Source organism: Lepidothrix coronata, unplaced genomic scaffold (assembly GCF_001604755.1).
Source record: "Lepidothrix coronata isolate B3197 unplaced genomic scaffold, Lepidothrix_coronata-1.0 Scaffold55, whole genome shotgun sequence".
NCBI classification, from domain to species: domain Eukaryota; kingdom Metazoa; phylum Chordata; class Aves; order Passeriformes; family Pipridae; genus Lepidothrix; species Lepidothrix coronata.
In genome coordinates this window covers 1,475,917-1,488,827 of record NW_016690235.1, presented here as the reverse complement: position 1 = coordinate 1,488,827, position 12,911 = coordinate 1,475,917, and positions in this window count along the sequence as shown.

Sequence of the window (12,911 nt, the reverse complement as noted above, 5' to 3'; positions counted from 1 at the left end):
CAGATATTAAGCACAACTGCTGACCCCAGTGTGTAAGTATTCTAAGGGTTACATATGGGGCATGACCTTTCTTGGGCATGGTTGTGCAGGTTGCCTTGTAGTTCCTGTGTTGTGTATTGAAAGTCTGGATGTATAACAAAAATATAGCAATAGATTTTTGGAGAAAAAAAACTTATAGGACACAAACTGTCTCATGAACACAGCTAGAATACCTTAACAAAGCCAAAGACCAGCGTCTGAATGTTTTACTATTGTATACATCTTTTTGTTGTTGCTGCTCAGAGCAAAAGCCTGACTACACCCATGCACACACGTACACGCACACAAACATTTAATGCCATTTCATCTTGAAATAACAGAAAACATGCTATTGTTCTCCACAGGGGATGATCAAACCTTCCATTGGGAAGAGAAAATGCTTTACATGTAGAAAGAGTAAAATGTGCTTGTTTGTTTCACTTCTCTCTTTGCTTGTTTCTGAGTGTGATGTCTGAGGTACTGAGCTCTGTGCCACTCTAAAAGTGTCTATCATTTCAATTTAGGAATAAATCCTGTATGTCCAGGTGTGTCTGAAATATGCACGTTTCCAGGCAGATTTTGCTGTCACAGAGAACAGGGATGAAAGTTCTCTTAATACGAACTGGAACAGGATCAGAGTGATGGTTTAGTATTTTGAGATTTACAATGTACAGGGTCTGAAAAAAAATATCTCTTCCTTGCTGCTGTGAATCTGGACTTCACAAATGCAAAGGAGGCTCAAACACTGGTCAGGGACTGTCATTGCATGACAAAATGCAGCCTTTTTAGGAGAAGAGAGGAGGAAATGGTTTTGTCTGAATTTGCCCTCTGGTCAGCAGAGGATGATTCTGAGAATGGTTATGAGCTTTAGGGTCTTCTTCCAAAACTGGTGTGGAGAAAGGTTGATCATCAGTTGTTTGGATCTGATAGCATTTGTCTGACATTGCATAAATTCTTGGGCAGCTGACAAAATGTCACGGCTCAAAATAGAACTCAAGCAGTCCAATGAGATGGTCTGTTCCCCTTAACTTCTTTTACAGGGTGGTCCATGGTAACCACGGAGAAACTCACTGAAACTAATTTGTTGAGCTGTGTACCTCTCCTAGAGCAGGTGTACATTTAGGACTCTGGCCCATGTCTAGATTATACTACCCTTAGTAGGACAGTTACAAAACCAGAAAAACTGTCTTTGGAGAGACTCAGCATGACTTTCCAAGCCAGCTTTCCTGAAGCTGTAGATTAATGATGATGCGTCAAATATGCCTGTGTATTTTTAAGCTTGTATGTGATCTGTGATATCCTGCTAAAGTTCCTTACAAGGGATAGCTGGATGCTGGTGCGTTTGAAGAGCTCAGACACTTCACCACAATCAATCCATGCTTTGGGAAAGGCTATCAGGAGCCTCCCAAGGCATCTAGGCCTTCCAGAAGGGAAATATCAACACTTTTTAAAAACAGAAGAAAGGATTTTTCAGCTGTTCTTTATCTAATTTACCATCTTTATCTTATTTACCATCTACAAGGACAGAAATCTTCCTTTTGTCTTATTTTTCTTACTTACAAATTCTCCTGGTATTTTTTTCTTTTGTGTTACCTTTTCAGTCTTAGACTTGGCAGGTTTTATGCCTGCAGACAGTTTATATATATATATATATATATATATATATATACACACACACTATTCTGAAAACTACCTGTTTCAAACATGAGAAATAATACAGGGAAAATGAACATGTAGACATAAAATAACCATTACATTTTTTCATTTTTCAAACAAGGATTAAGGAAATTTTTTAACTCACTCAGTTTTGAAAAAGGATTCTCTTATCCTCTTCTGGCTCTTCCCCTCTGATGACAAATTCAAGCTAACCATTCATAATGCAGCTTATGTCCGAAATATCTTAATTTTCATACGTAAGACAAAAGAAAATTAGCATTTTTCCTTTTGGCTGTTCAGTACATTCCTATATATACTAAACAAATGTGTGCCAAGTCCCACGTTAGCTCTCTTTCACAAAATTGTGTGTGTTTGGAGCTGCTGCTGTTAAGTATGTATTATCTCAGTGTGACTTTGCTGATAATTAATATTGCAAGATTTACTGGGGGGGATGATACCTTTTATAAGACAAACTCATCCAGTACTGACCAAAAACCAGATCAGGTGATAGGCACGCAAGCTTTTTCTGTATGTCTGAAATAGGAACAACAGATTAGAAGCTAAATGTGTGTGGAAACTATTTTAATAATTCCCTTTCCATAATTAAAGACATTTTGTGTCTGTGGCAGAGGACAGTGTCATCAAGGTTATAAGAGTCTTAAAGCCTGGGAGGGGGCACAGAAGAAGAAGGGCTTCATTTTTGCCTCTAGACATTAATTTCTGAAGTGGGGAAGACTGTATTTTGTTGACAATTTTAATAGAGACTTAAGAAGAAAAAACTGTAGCATACATCCTCCCTGATTCAGTTCAGTGCTTTCTGTGCTCTAAAACACATTGGTTTTAGAAGGGAAGCTGAAAAAATACATCTCAATCAGATAATGTCTCCGGATAGATCATTGGGTAGGAAATGAATCATTAGTCATCATTATGCAATGATCTTTGCAGGATACTCCTTTCCCTCCTTCATCAAGGCTGCAGGTTTCACATGACACACTCACTTCTGCACCATCCCAGTGACAGCATTCCTACAGACTAATCAGAACCAGCTGTTTGCCTACAAAAAAGGACAGAAGGAAGAGGTCATGAAAGTTGAATTTTTTGCAACCAGAGGCGACATGCCTTTAGAGATAGAGATGGCTTTGACAGTGATATTTAACTCCTATTTGTCATTAAAACTACTGTATTATTTTCTTTCCCTGGACAGCTACAAGGTCTAGTGGCCCTATTTCTGTGAATGTATTTAAACTCTCTTTGGCAAACAGCAATGACTTTTTTTCCCCTCCAGAAAAGCAAACCCCTTTAACTGCACTCTCAGAGGCCTGATTTTAAATGCAAGCTTTTTTGGGAAAGGTTGAAGGTGGAATTAATAGTGAAAGAAGACACTTTGAACTAAACATTCAGTTGGGGGACAAATCCCTCAAATTTCCAACTGGAAGCTAGGGAAGCCTTGGTAGGAATGTACATTTGCTTCCTTGCTTTGTGAAAGATGGAGCCTAGCAAAAGCCACAAGATAATTAGAAAATATTACCTAGTTTCTCCTGCAGACAACTAAGAGGGCTTAGTTTAGAGAAGGTGCAATAGCCCATAAACCTTCAAAGAGGTTACAAATAGTACCACCGTCAGTTATTGTGTGCATGTGTTAAGGAGATGGGAGGAAATAATTTTCATTTGCATCCAAAAACTTGAGAGGTGAAGCCCGCCTGGGAGACAGAATGCATGTCTACCAAAGCTGATGGACGGGCTTTCAGAGGCAGTAGGAAGGAAACTGTGGTTTCAGCGCTTCATAGGAAAGGAACTGCAATGCCATTTTCAGCAGTGACTTCTTGGGACTTGCAGAGGGTGTCACAAAGGCCAGGACGTTTAGAGTGAGAAAAGGTACAGTTGGTTGGGCTGAAAATCCATATCTCAGAAAGCTGGGGAGAGTCCCTGAGCTGCCATGGCAAAGCAGAAGAGAGAGAGGTAGCCAACATTGCCTTGCCTTTACAGAGGGGAGCACAGTGCACCTCATGCAGCCCTTGAACACGGGGTTGTGCCACTGTTGGTCAGGACTGGACTAGGAACCTGTAGACTGTCTAAGAGCTGGAAGTGGTGCTTGACTACCTCAGAGGCCATGAAGTTTTGGTTAGCATTATGAAATGCTTGCAGATGCTTACAGTATAAACAACGATGTTTTCCAGAGTTGAGTTGTTGATGGGTTGCATCCTGCCAGGCACTCTGTGAAGGTCACCTCAATTGGTAGCTCAACATGGTGACCTTCTTTTTTTTAAGCAGCTCACCTTGTGTCCCTACAAGCAATTCCATGTTCTAATGAAGAAGCATCACTAGCGTGCAGATTGCTTTAAAATTATATGGTATTATCAAAGTTCTTAATGTTCTGACATCTATTCAGAAATCTTCAGGAAACTCTTGAATAAAACTTTCAGCCATGTGGAATTATAAAGTAATTGAATGCTGCTAGAAGCTTCAAAAACCTCTCTCCTTGGCATTTGCAGCAAGTTGCAACTACTTCAGCCTTATGATCCTTAACTGTCCAGGGTTTCTATGAGTTTCACCTCAAATTCAGCTTCAGACAAACACAAAATATAGGAAAGTTTTGTAAACACAAAGCCATACCTCTTTTATTTTCATCTCAGCAACGCGAGCAAGAATCTGTGCTTTGGAAAGAGTATGAGCTATGCCTCTCCCAACAGGCCTGGGTTTGATGCAATTCAGAAGCTGTTTCTGTACTTCAGTGAAAGCATTCATCAGTTTCAGATTCTGTGTCAGCCTGAAGTCAGGATATTTTGGTATCTTCTCTGGTTTTTCCCTTAAGCAGTTCTTGCTTACCCAAGTTTCACCTTTTTAGATTACTCTGCAAAAGTGAACTGTGCAATGTTTTAGAACTCCTCTGTTGCTTTTGCGTGTTTTGCATGGGGGTTGGTTAGCAAAGACGAGAACTGTGCATGCCTTGGATATAATAATTCATACTTATGGAAAAGACAGAAGATTATTCTGGTACAGAATGGAAGAGGTCTGCTAATACTGTCTGCAATCTAAGCACAGAGTGAATCAAAGGAATTATTACAGTTTCTAGATGGCTCAAATAGCACTGGGGTTTGTCCACAGTTGCCCTGAAACAGATGATGAAACTGTAGGCAATGATATTGAACTGAAGTATAGGAGTTTGCAACCAGATTAGAGCCAGTAGGGGGTTACTGAAAACAATGGTCAGTGTGCCAAGAGATGCTGAAATGGAACCTATGAGTTAATGGTACTACCAGAAAATGAAAGACTGAACATGAGTAATGCCCAAAGAAATCACTTAAAGTGTCTGTCAGGCTGACTAATGTAGGCAGTATCAGTATATATTCTGTGGTGCCTTGTAGGTGTGTCTTTGATGAAAAATATGTGGGTTATCTGTTGACCTAAAGAATCTATGCCAGCAGCATTTTGATACTGTATGTGTATGTTAATGAGAGGAAGAGTCTTCAGCCTTGTCTCAGCTCTATGACATGTCCCACCATAGCAGATCCTTTAGGTACTTACTGACATTGCAGGTGTGCTCCAAACACAAGGGCAGAACAACCATGATAACACGCAGTCCTTCCTTGAGAGACACACCAAAACATTTTATCTACAGCAACTTCTAACTCAAAAAGTCTGCTTGATAGCACTTGAGGAAGGAAACAATGAAACAAATATTGCAAAATATTCAAATGAGAAAGCATCAGACAGGAATGTCAGAAGTTGCTCAAAGCACACTCCAATTACAGTAGAAGTTTTAGAAGGAAGTAAATGAAAATAACTACTCTAGCATTTTTAGATAGCCTACATTATTTGAGAAAGAATATTTTGAAACTATTTATTTTAATTAAAAATAATAAGATTCCAGGGAAAGAAAACCAAAACTAATAACATCAGGGAAAAAAAAAATATAGGGAGGAAGGAGTAAACCCAGCTGAATAAACCCTCGGAGATCACTAAGCTCCGCATTGAATTGCTGAATACAATAAATTCTTTATCAAATGTGGGACCCACCAAACATGAAATATTTGACATATTTTCCACATAATTACCGAGCCTAATGTCTGCTACATTTTGTGTTTTGTGTCCACCAGATGTTTACACCATTGCTGCTGACTTCCTTGTGACTGGCAGGGAGGTCACTTCCAGATCCATCATGAACTTTCCAAAGCCAACAGATGTTACACCACCTACCTGGGTATGAGAGAGGTGATTTTGGGCTGCGTCTGTGTCGTTAAAATATCTACCAGTGTTTTCTTTGCAAGGATATTGGTAAATCCAGTGGAAGGGAGAGAGGCTTTCTTCACCACCTCACACAGAAACCTTTGCTGTGCCTGGGGTTACTGTTTATCTTTCTAGCGAAGAATGGTTCCAGTTACGGGATCAGACCTAACTGTGCTTGACAATAGTTTCCCACTTGAGCAAAAGCATTTTTGTTGCTGTAATCAGAGGAAAATCCCAGCCTAAGTGTACTTGCAACCCAATACGGACATGGAACAAGTCTTTGGCAAATTATGTTGTCCATCATGACAAAACTCGAGAATTAAAAATAAACCAACAACAAACACGCAATTAAGAGTTGCAACAGTTTCCTAGAAGCTGTGCCTCGTTACTGCATACCATTGCTGGATGAGGAGGTTGTCAATCACCTTTTCTTGCAAAAGTCACTGATTGCCATCAAGGCATGTTGTCTTTCCTGGTGGCAGCACGGTCTCAGTCTCACCCCACTACTATGACCACCCTGCTCCTTTTCTTTCCTTAGTGCTCAAGTGTCATGGGGAAAATTGTGCAACAGGCCAAGACCCCACAACTCCCATCACTTAACCAGGGCTCCCGTGGGCAGGTACCTCTCTGGCCATTTCTGCACCAAAAAGGAGAGGAGTCAATTGTTACCTCACACCAGGGGTCTGGAAAACATTGCTTCCCTCCTCCTTGTTAATTACAGGCTACAGATAATAGCTTGAGGTAATTCACCTAATTCACAGCTGGCCTGGAGGCATTATGATTGTGGGGACTGGAGGATTCACGTTTGAACCCAAAAGCTACAAAGGAATCCAGATAATGAGATCAGAAACCCCTCAAAACTGCAGGAAAAAAACTGCAGGTTTCAGGCTGGGTGATGTAAATTTAAGCATTTTTGCAGATGTACCCCACAAAATGTATTTTCTACAGATTGATCATTATAGGAGCGTTTTGTGGTCCCATGGAGAGGACCCTCTGAATTATGAATGACTACAATCAGGGACACTAGAAGGCAGGTAAAGCAGGTATCAGTTGATGTGTTCCTTTGGTCTCTCCAGATTTTTCAAGTGTCACCCCATCCAACCTCCTGCAGTAGACATTATTTCAAATCACCACAAAACCCTGAGCAAGAGCTTCAGGACAATTAGGTTAGGAGAAAACACACACCCTCAACAACTTCTGGTAGTATGTAGTAACATTCCTTCTCTTTATTTTACAGTTGCTAGCCCTGTAGCAATCACTTTGCTCACATTTTTAAGCTTTTCTTCACCACAGTAAATAGTAGAAACTTTGTAAAAATGCGTTTCCTGGAGCTTCATTCATGTTCATTCATTCAGTGTAGCCTCAAGCAAACAGCTGCATGAGACACAGGATGAACAAGAGAAATACAAATATTTGGTAGAAAAAACACAGGAGGGGAAAAAAAAATGTCAAACTTTTACTTTTCATTTCCAATTTGAATTTTGGAGTACATTTATTAACCACTTTTGCCCACTGATGCATATCTTTATGAAGGCTGCAATGGCAGCAGTAATACATAGTCTTATGCTATAGCTGCCTATGAAGTTCAAGAAACAACTTAATGGGCAGAGAGGGGTTCAGAACTATGTACTGTGGTGTAGAAAAGGTGGCAACTCACTTTTCGTGATCCTAGGCAATCAACTCAGGGTCAGAGTGCCACAGAGTACTTCTGGTGAAATTACATCAATTAAATCAAATCCATTTCTTATTGTGCCAAAACAGGTATAACATCTTTGTGAGATACTTAACTTTTCTTAAGAGTGGTTCAAATGGGTTTGGATCTAAAATGAGCCCTAAAAGAGATGTAGTTGGGGTTCTTTTTTATGATGTGATCTAAGAACTGCTGAATTTTCTGAAAATACTTTTTACTGACTCTGTTGAGTTTTGATCAAAAAGTTGCAAGACTGACATGAGACTGATGTCTCCTGATTTTCTGGTACCTGTATTTGTTTGTATTCAGTGTGAGATAGCCAGGCTGTGAATCGATGGAGTGCTGTAGTTGTACATGGGAAAATAAAGGACACTTTTTGAAATGCTGAATTTGGTGGTAAATTTCACTGAAAGCTTTGGCTTTCACAAGGACTATCATGATTGTTTTATTACTTAGTGCCAGGTTTGCTATTCCCTTATCCCATTTGATCTTTATGAGACCAATATTACAAAAAATGCCATGCAGTCTATAGGGAATATATACAGCCTTGCATGTTCATTTAATGTTACTTACTTCAAGACCACTATGGATAAGGAGAAAGAAGAAGGCTTGGTGCCTGCATGTGCAAAAAGTAAAGGCAGACACAAGCTGTGTTAGGAGATTAAGGGCACACTTGGAATTAATTAGTTTCTGCATTGCTTTGAGAATTTTATATGCTGGGCTTGAGAGTGCTGCTGATGTCATCTGCCACGAAAGCACAGCTGGAGCGCAGTGTGAAGGTAGCAAGTCCCTGAGACAGAATCACAGTCCTGGCGTTTCAGACACGGTCACATGCAGTTTTCTGGCAACGGGTGCTGTCTTATAGACAAGGAAGTGGGTCTGGAAGCAGAGATGTAGATCCATCCCCATAGGTAGGCGGGATTCCTGACCAAAGGCAGAGTGGTCCTCAGAGCTGGTGTGGCACAGTCATGCGCTGGCTTCCACGCACTCAGTCAAGCCGTGGCCATTTGGGCCTGCCTGCATTTGCACACTGATCTTGGCATAAAAAATTATGAATAATTCTTGCATCAGAGTTATGGAGAAGTCTCCATACCTGAGCAGTATGGAGTGTTCCTCAAAAGCATATGGAGCAATAGGATGAGAGTAGCAAAAAGCAAGAAGGTGAGAAGTTACTGTCCCAGTTTAGGGACAGAATGGAAAGGCTTTGACTGAAATGATATCACTCCAAGTCCTGCATGTAGACTTGAATAACAGACTGGGAACTTGAGCTTCAAGTGATGGTCAAATCCCCACTTGGCATGTAAGTCCTATCCTCTCTGTTAGGGTAGATCCTAATCCAGGAGTGGAGAGAAATGCCTGCCTGAAATGAAGGCCCTATGTCCTCTGACTTTCCTGAGGTTTTCATGATTTAAAACTTAGAAAAAGAGAAAAAGGCACCAGTTTTATTTCAGGCAGAGCTCAGTGTAAATCAGAATTAATAGGCTCTACATTTATTCAGGAGTAAATTACAGCTGTAAGTGCAGAGCAATTCTCCACAGTGTTGCCTCACATCTTGTTGACAAGCATTACCTCCCTTTTGTTTTGACAGTCCGTTTCCTGGGTCCCTGTCTGTGAATCCTATCTTTGCAAGACTGGATTTCTTGCAACCCCAATGCAAAAGAGCTTTTGCCTAAGAGTCTGTCAAGAACATAGTGATTTTTTCAGATGTGGAGGCAATTTCCTTCAGCCCTTTCATCTTCTAAATCTTGGGCTAAGCAGTCTCCATAGTATAATGTAAAATGCAGTTAAATTCATGATATTGCAGATATCTTTACTCATATTGATGGAATTCAGCTTTTTCTTTCTCCATTCCTTTGTAAAAGAGCAGCATGTCATCTGCATTTACAGCTCAGTAAATGCAATGTAGTCTTTCAGTTGAAATTTGGCTGCACTGTGAATTGTTTTGCTCTCTTTCCTTTCCTGCCCTGCTGGAAATGAATCCCTCCCCAATCGTCTTGGGAATGGGGCGAAGAGTGGAGAGAGAGAAAAAAAAAACTGGCAAGGAAAGTGTTTATTCTAGATGAAGTGAAACAAGATGAAGTTAAACAAGGCAGTGTCACCTCTTCAGGGATAAGTTGACACTTGCGTCAATACTGGACTAGTGGAACAGCAGCTGAAGTGTAGGGAGCATAAGCCAGAAGCGTTCAGCAGTTTGGTGAGAAGGGAGCTGACTGCTGACCAAAGGTTTGGGCACAGGTCTGTGAAATGCACACATGCCCTCCTTGCACTAAATAGGGGGGACAGAGAGAAATACCCTGGTGTTTCACATAGACCGTGACTGACCCTTTGTTTGCATTTACTAGAGGTGGTGAAGCTGTGTTTGGATGTAGTAATGCACTCACTTCCCTCCCTCCCTGAGAACAGGGTAGAAATTACAGCTCCTACAAGGCATTTGACACAACTGCAAATGATGAGAGCACACCATTTGAAATGAAGCTGAGATACGCAAGGCTCCTCCTGAAACACAGCTTGATACTGCAGCTCAGAGCTGATTCATACGCGTCTCCTCCCCAGCACCACCATTAGGGCTGCAGGACAGCTCAGCAGGCAGTGGTAGACTGAGTCACCTTCTCCCCTGTGTTTCATAAAGCTTCCAGGGGAAGAAATTAAATCAGACCATGAATCCAGTGATATTTTATTAGGGTTTTGCTTTTGGAAAGTATGCTGTGGGTTTCTGTTAGGCTTGAAGTTTTTTCCACAAGCCATCTCAACAGCTTCCCTGCTGCCTACTTCCACCAGCCTGCTCATTGCAGACATCAGCTTGAATACATATTCTGCTACTGGATCAGGAAACATAAAGCTTCCAACAAAGATTTTAAACCTGCAGCAAAAGCCAAACCAGAAAGACAGAAGGACTGGCTTAATTAAGCTGAAGCAGTTTATAGTAATGTTAAGTGACACCAGTGAAGACTCATGAAGATTAACCACCCACATCCTAATTGCTTTGAAATTCGACATCCTCCCTGCAAGAGAATTCACCTCTGCAAGGGTTGATAGAAAGAAGTGTGAGGAGCCACAAAGAATGAAAGGCAGTCTGAGTTCCATTTTAAACAATAAAATGGGAAAAACCCGTGCCTTGTGCAAGGCAGGATACGATAATTAGCGGGAGATCCTTTAAGTTACATAAAGCCCAAAAAATACCATCTCAAACTTTCAGATGCAAAATCATGCTGCTTTCTTATGTTGACAGCACATTACATTCTTATCAGGATGAAAAGTATCATGTATGTAAAAAGCCATAATGCTGATTTAGAAGCTAAATAGTAGACTGTATCACAGCTCTTTGTTCTTTCAGCAGCTCTTTATGCTGGGACAATTTTCCGCACAGTGAATACTTTTTCTTGGATCATACACTCTTGTTCTGAGTAGGCTTTTGTGGGGGAATGGCACAACAAAAAAAGAAAGACAAAAGAGCAGAGTATAAGCAAGAGTCAAACACAAAGCTCAGTCTCAAAGAGCTGGGTTTTGCCCCTTCTCTCTTGTTTCGGGTATTCCAAGCAGCGAAGGGAGAATTAGAATCCTTAGAAGCACAGACTGTCCATCTTTTTTATTTAGGCATTCACAAAATATCTATATTGATTTAACACTGTTTACTTAAAAACACCCACCAAGCAACACTGACACAGGTTTCCATGTGGACTAAATCTACAAAAAGGAGGGAGGAAGAACAAAAGATGCAAATAATAGTTTTTAAATACATATACTACAGTACAAAATCCTTTAATGGTCAAAGAAGAGGGATCATCAGTGAGATCTTGAAAGGGACCGAGATTCTCACTTGAGTTGACTAGACTATGAAAACATGTTGGACCATACTATGCTTTCTTGTCCTTTGCTACATTTCTTCTTTGTAACAGCTTCATTCACTCATGTCAAACTTTATGTCAGTCACAACTGCATTTACAGTCTCATGGTTATTTATTCCTGAACATATTTACTTCCCTTTTTCCCAGAGCTCTCAAAAAACCACTGTCTTCCATTCGCAAGCAGAACAACATACTCACAAGCCAGTACAGCCATATAAAGATAATCATAACTTAGAAGAAATCTGGCAATCACTGGCAAGCTGTCCCCTGAATGCCAATCCAGCAAAAAAGGACAGCTACTTGTTTCTCTGACCGGTGTGTGACTGCCACACCACTTATCTAGGGCCAGAAGGAACAAATTTACACTGCACTACAGAATGTAAAAATGGTCCAGTGTGATGGGTTGCTCTTTATTCTTTACCCATAGTCTTAAGATCCTCACTGTATCTGTAAGAGTGCTTCAGACCCACAATTTCACAAGTATTTCAGTTCCTATATCAGTACCCAAAATAGCAGTTCAACAGGGGAAACTGTTCAGCTGTCAGAAAAGCAGAAAACAAGTGGCATCACCCATGTGTGTGTACAAGGAAATATTTTTCTTTCAGCAACCACATTTCCAGTTTGCTGTCACTGTGTGAGTGCCTCTGGGTTCACTTCCAGTAGAGGGCAGAAATCAATACGAGGTTTACCAAGCACAAATTTCATATCCTTAGGTTTTACCAGAGATATCAATAGAAGTGGCCCCAGACCAAGATTTTGCATACAAAGGAGATTTGAGAAAGTTCAGTGTTGTATATGGAACCAAATTCAATGTTCACTGCGTTAGCAATGTTCTAATGAAAAATTCTTCATCCAAACACCACCAGCCTTTGGGGATATTGCAGTCTCAGTCTGAACTTGATCCCTGTCATCCAAGTCTCTCTCAGCTGTACAGTTCCTTGTTTTCGGAGATGTGAAGAGCCATTATTTTTTAAAGCACATTGTATTTAATGTACTTTTAGGTTCTTAGACATAATGCCATTATATGGTCTGCACAGAATACTGTCCAATGCCACCTTTGAGGAATATGGTACTTGTAGCACCTAGATCATAGCAGGAGTCAGAAAACAAAGGAGGAATTATGTTTTGGGAAATAGTCTCTGTGTAAAGCAAGTGACAGAGGGGCACAAACATTTTTCATGCAAACATCAGCCAGAAAGCAAAGTTCCAATACATATTTGAGAAACTCCAGTTTGGGAATGAGTTGCATTTTGAAACCCGTCTTTTTCCTCTCCTTTTCCCATGAGATCTTTTTCCCATGTATCTTTGCTATCATCTCCTGCCTACTGATGGTGGCCCTGTCAGCCTTGCACCATAAAGATAAAAAAAAAACAGAGAAGGTGTTATTTCTACCTCTGAGAATTAGTGATGACCTCGGAGAGGACCAAGATCCTCATAAGGTTACAAATTCTCTCACCCTTTTCCCTGAAAAACAT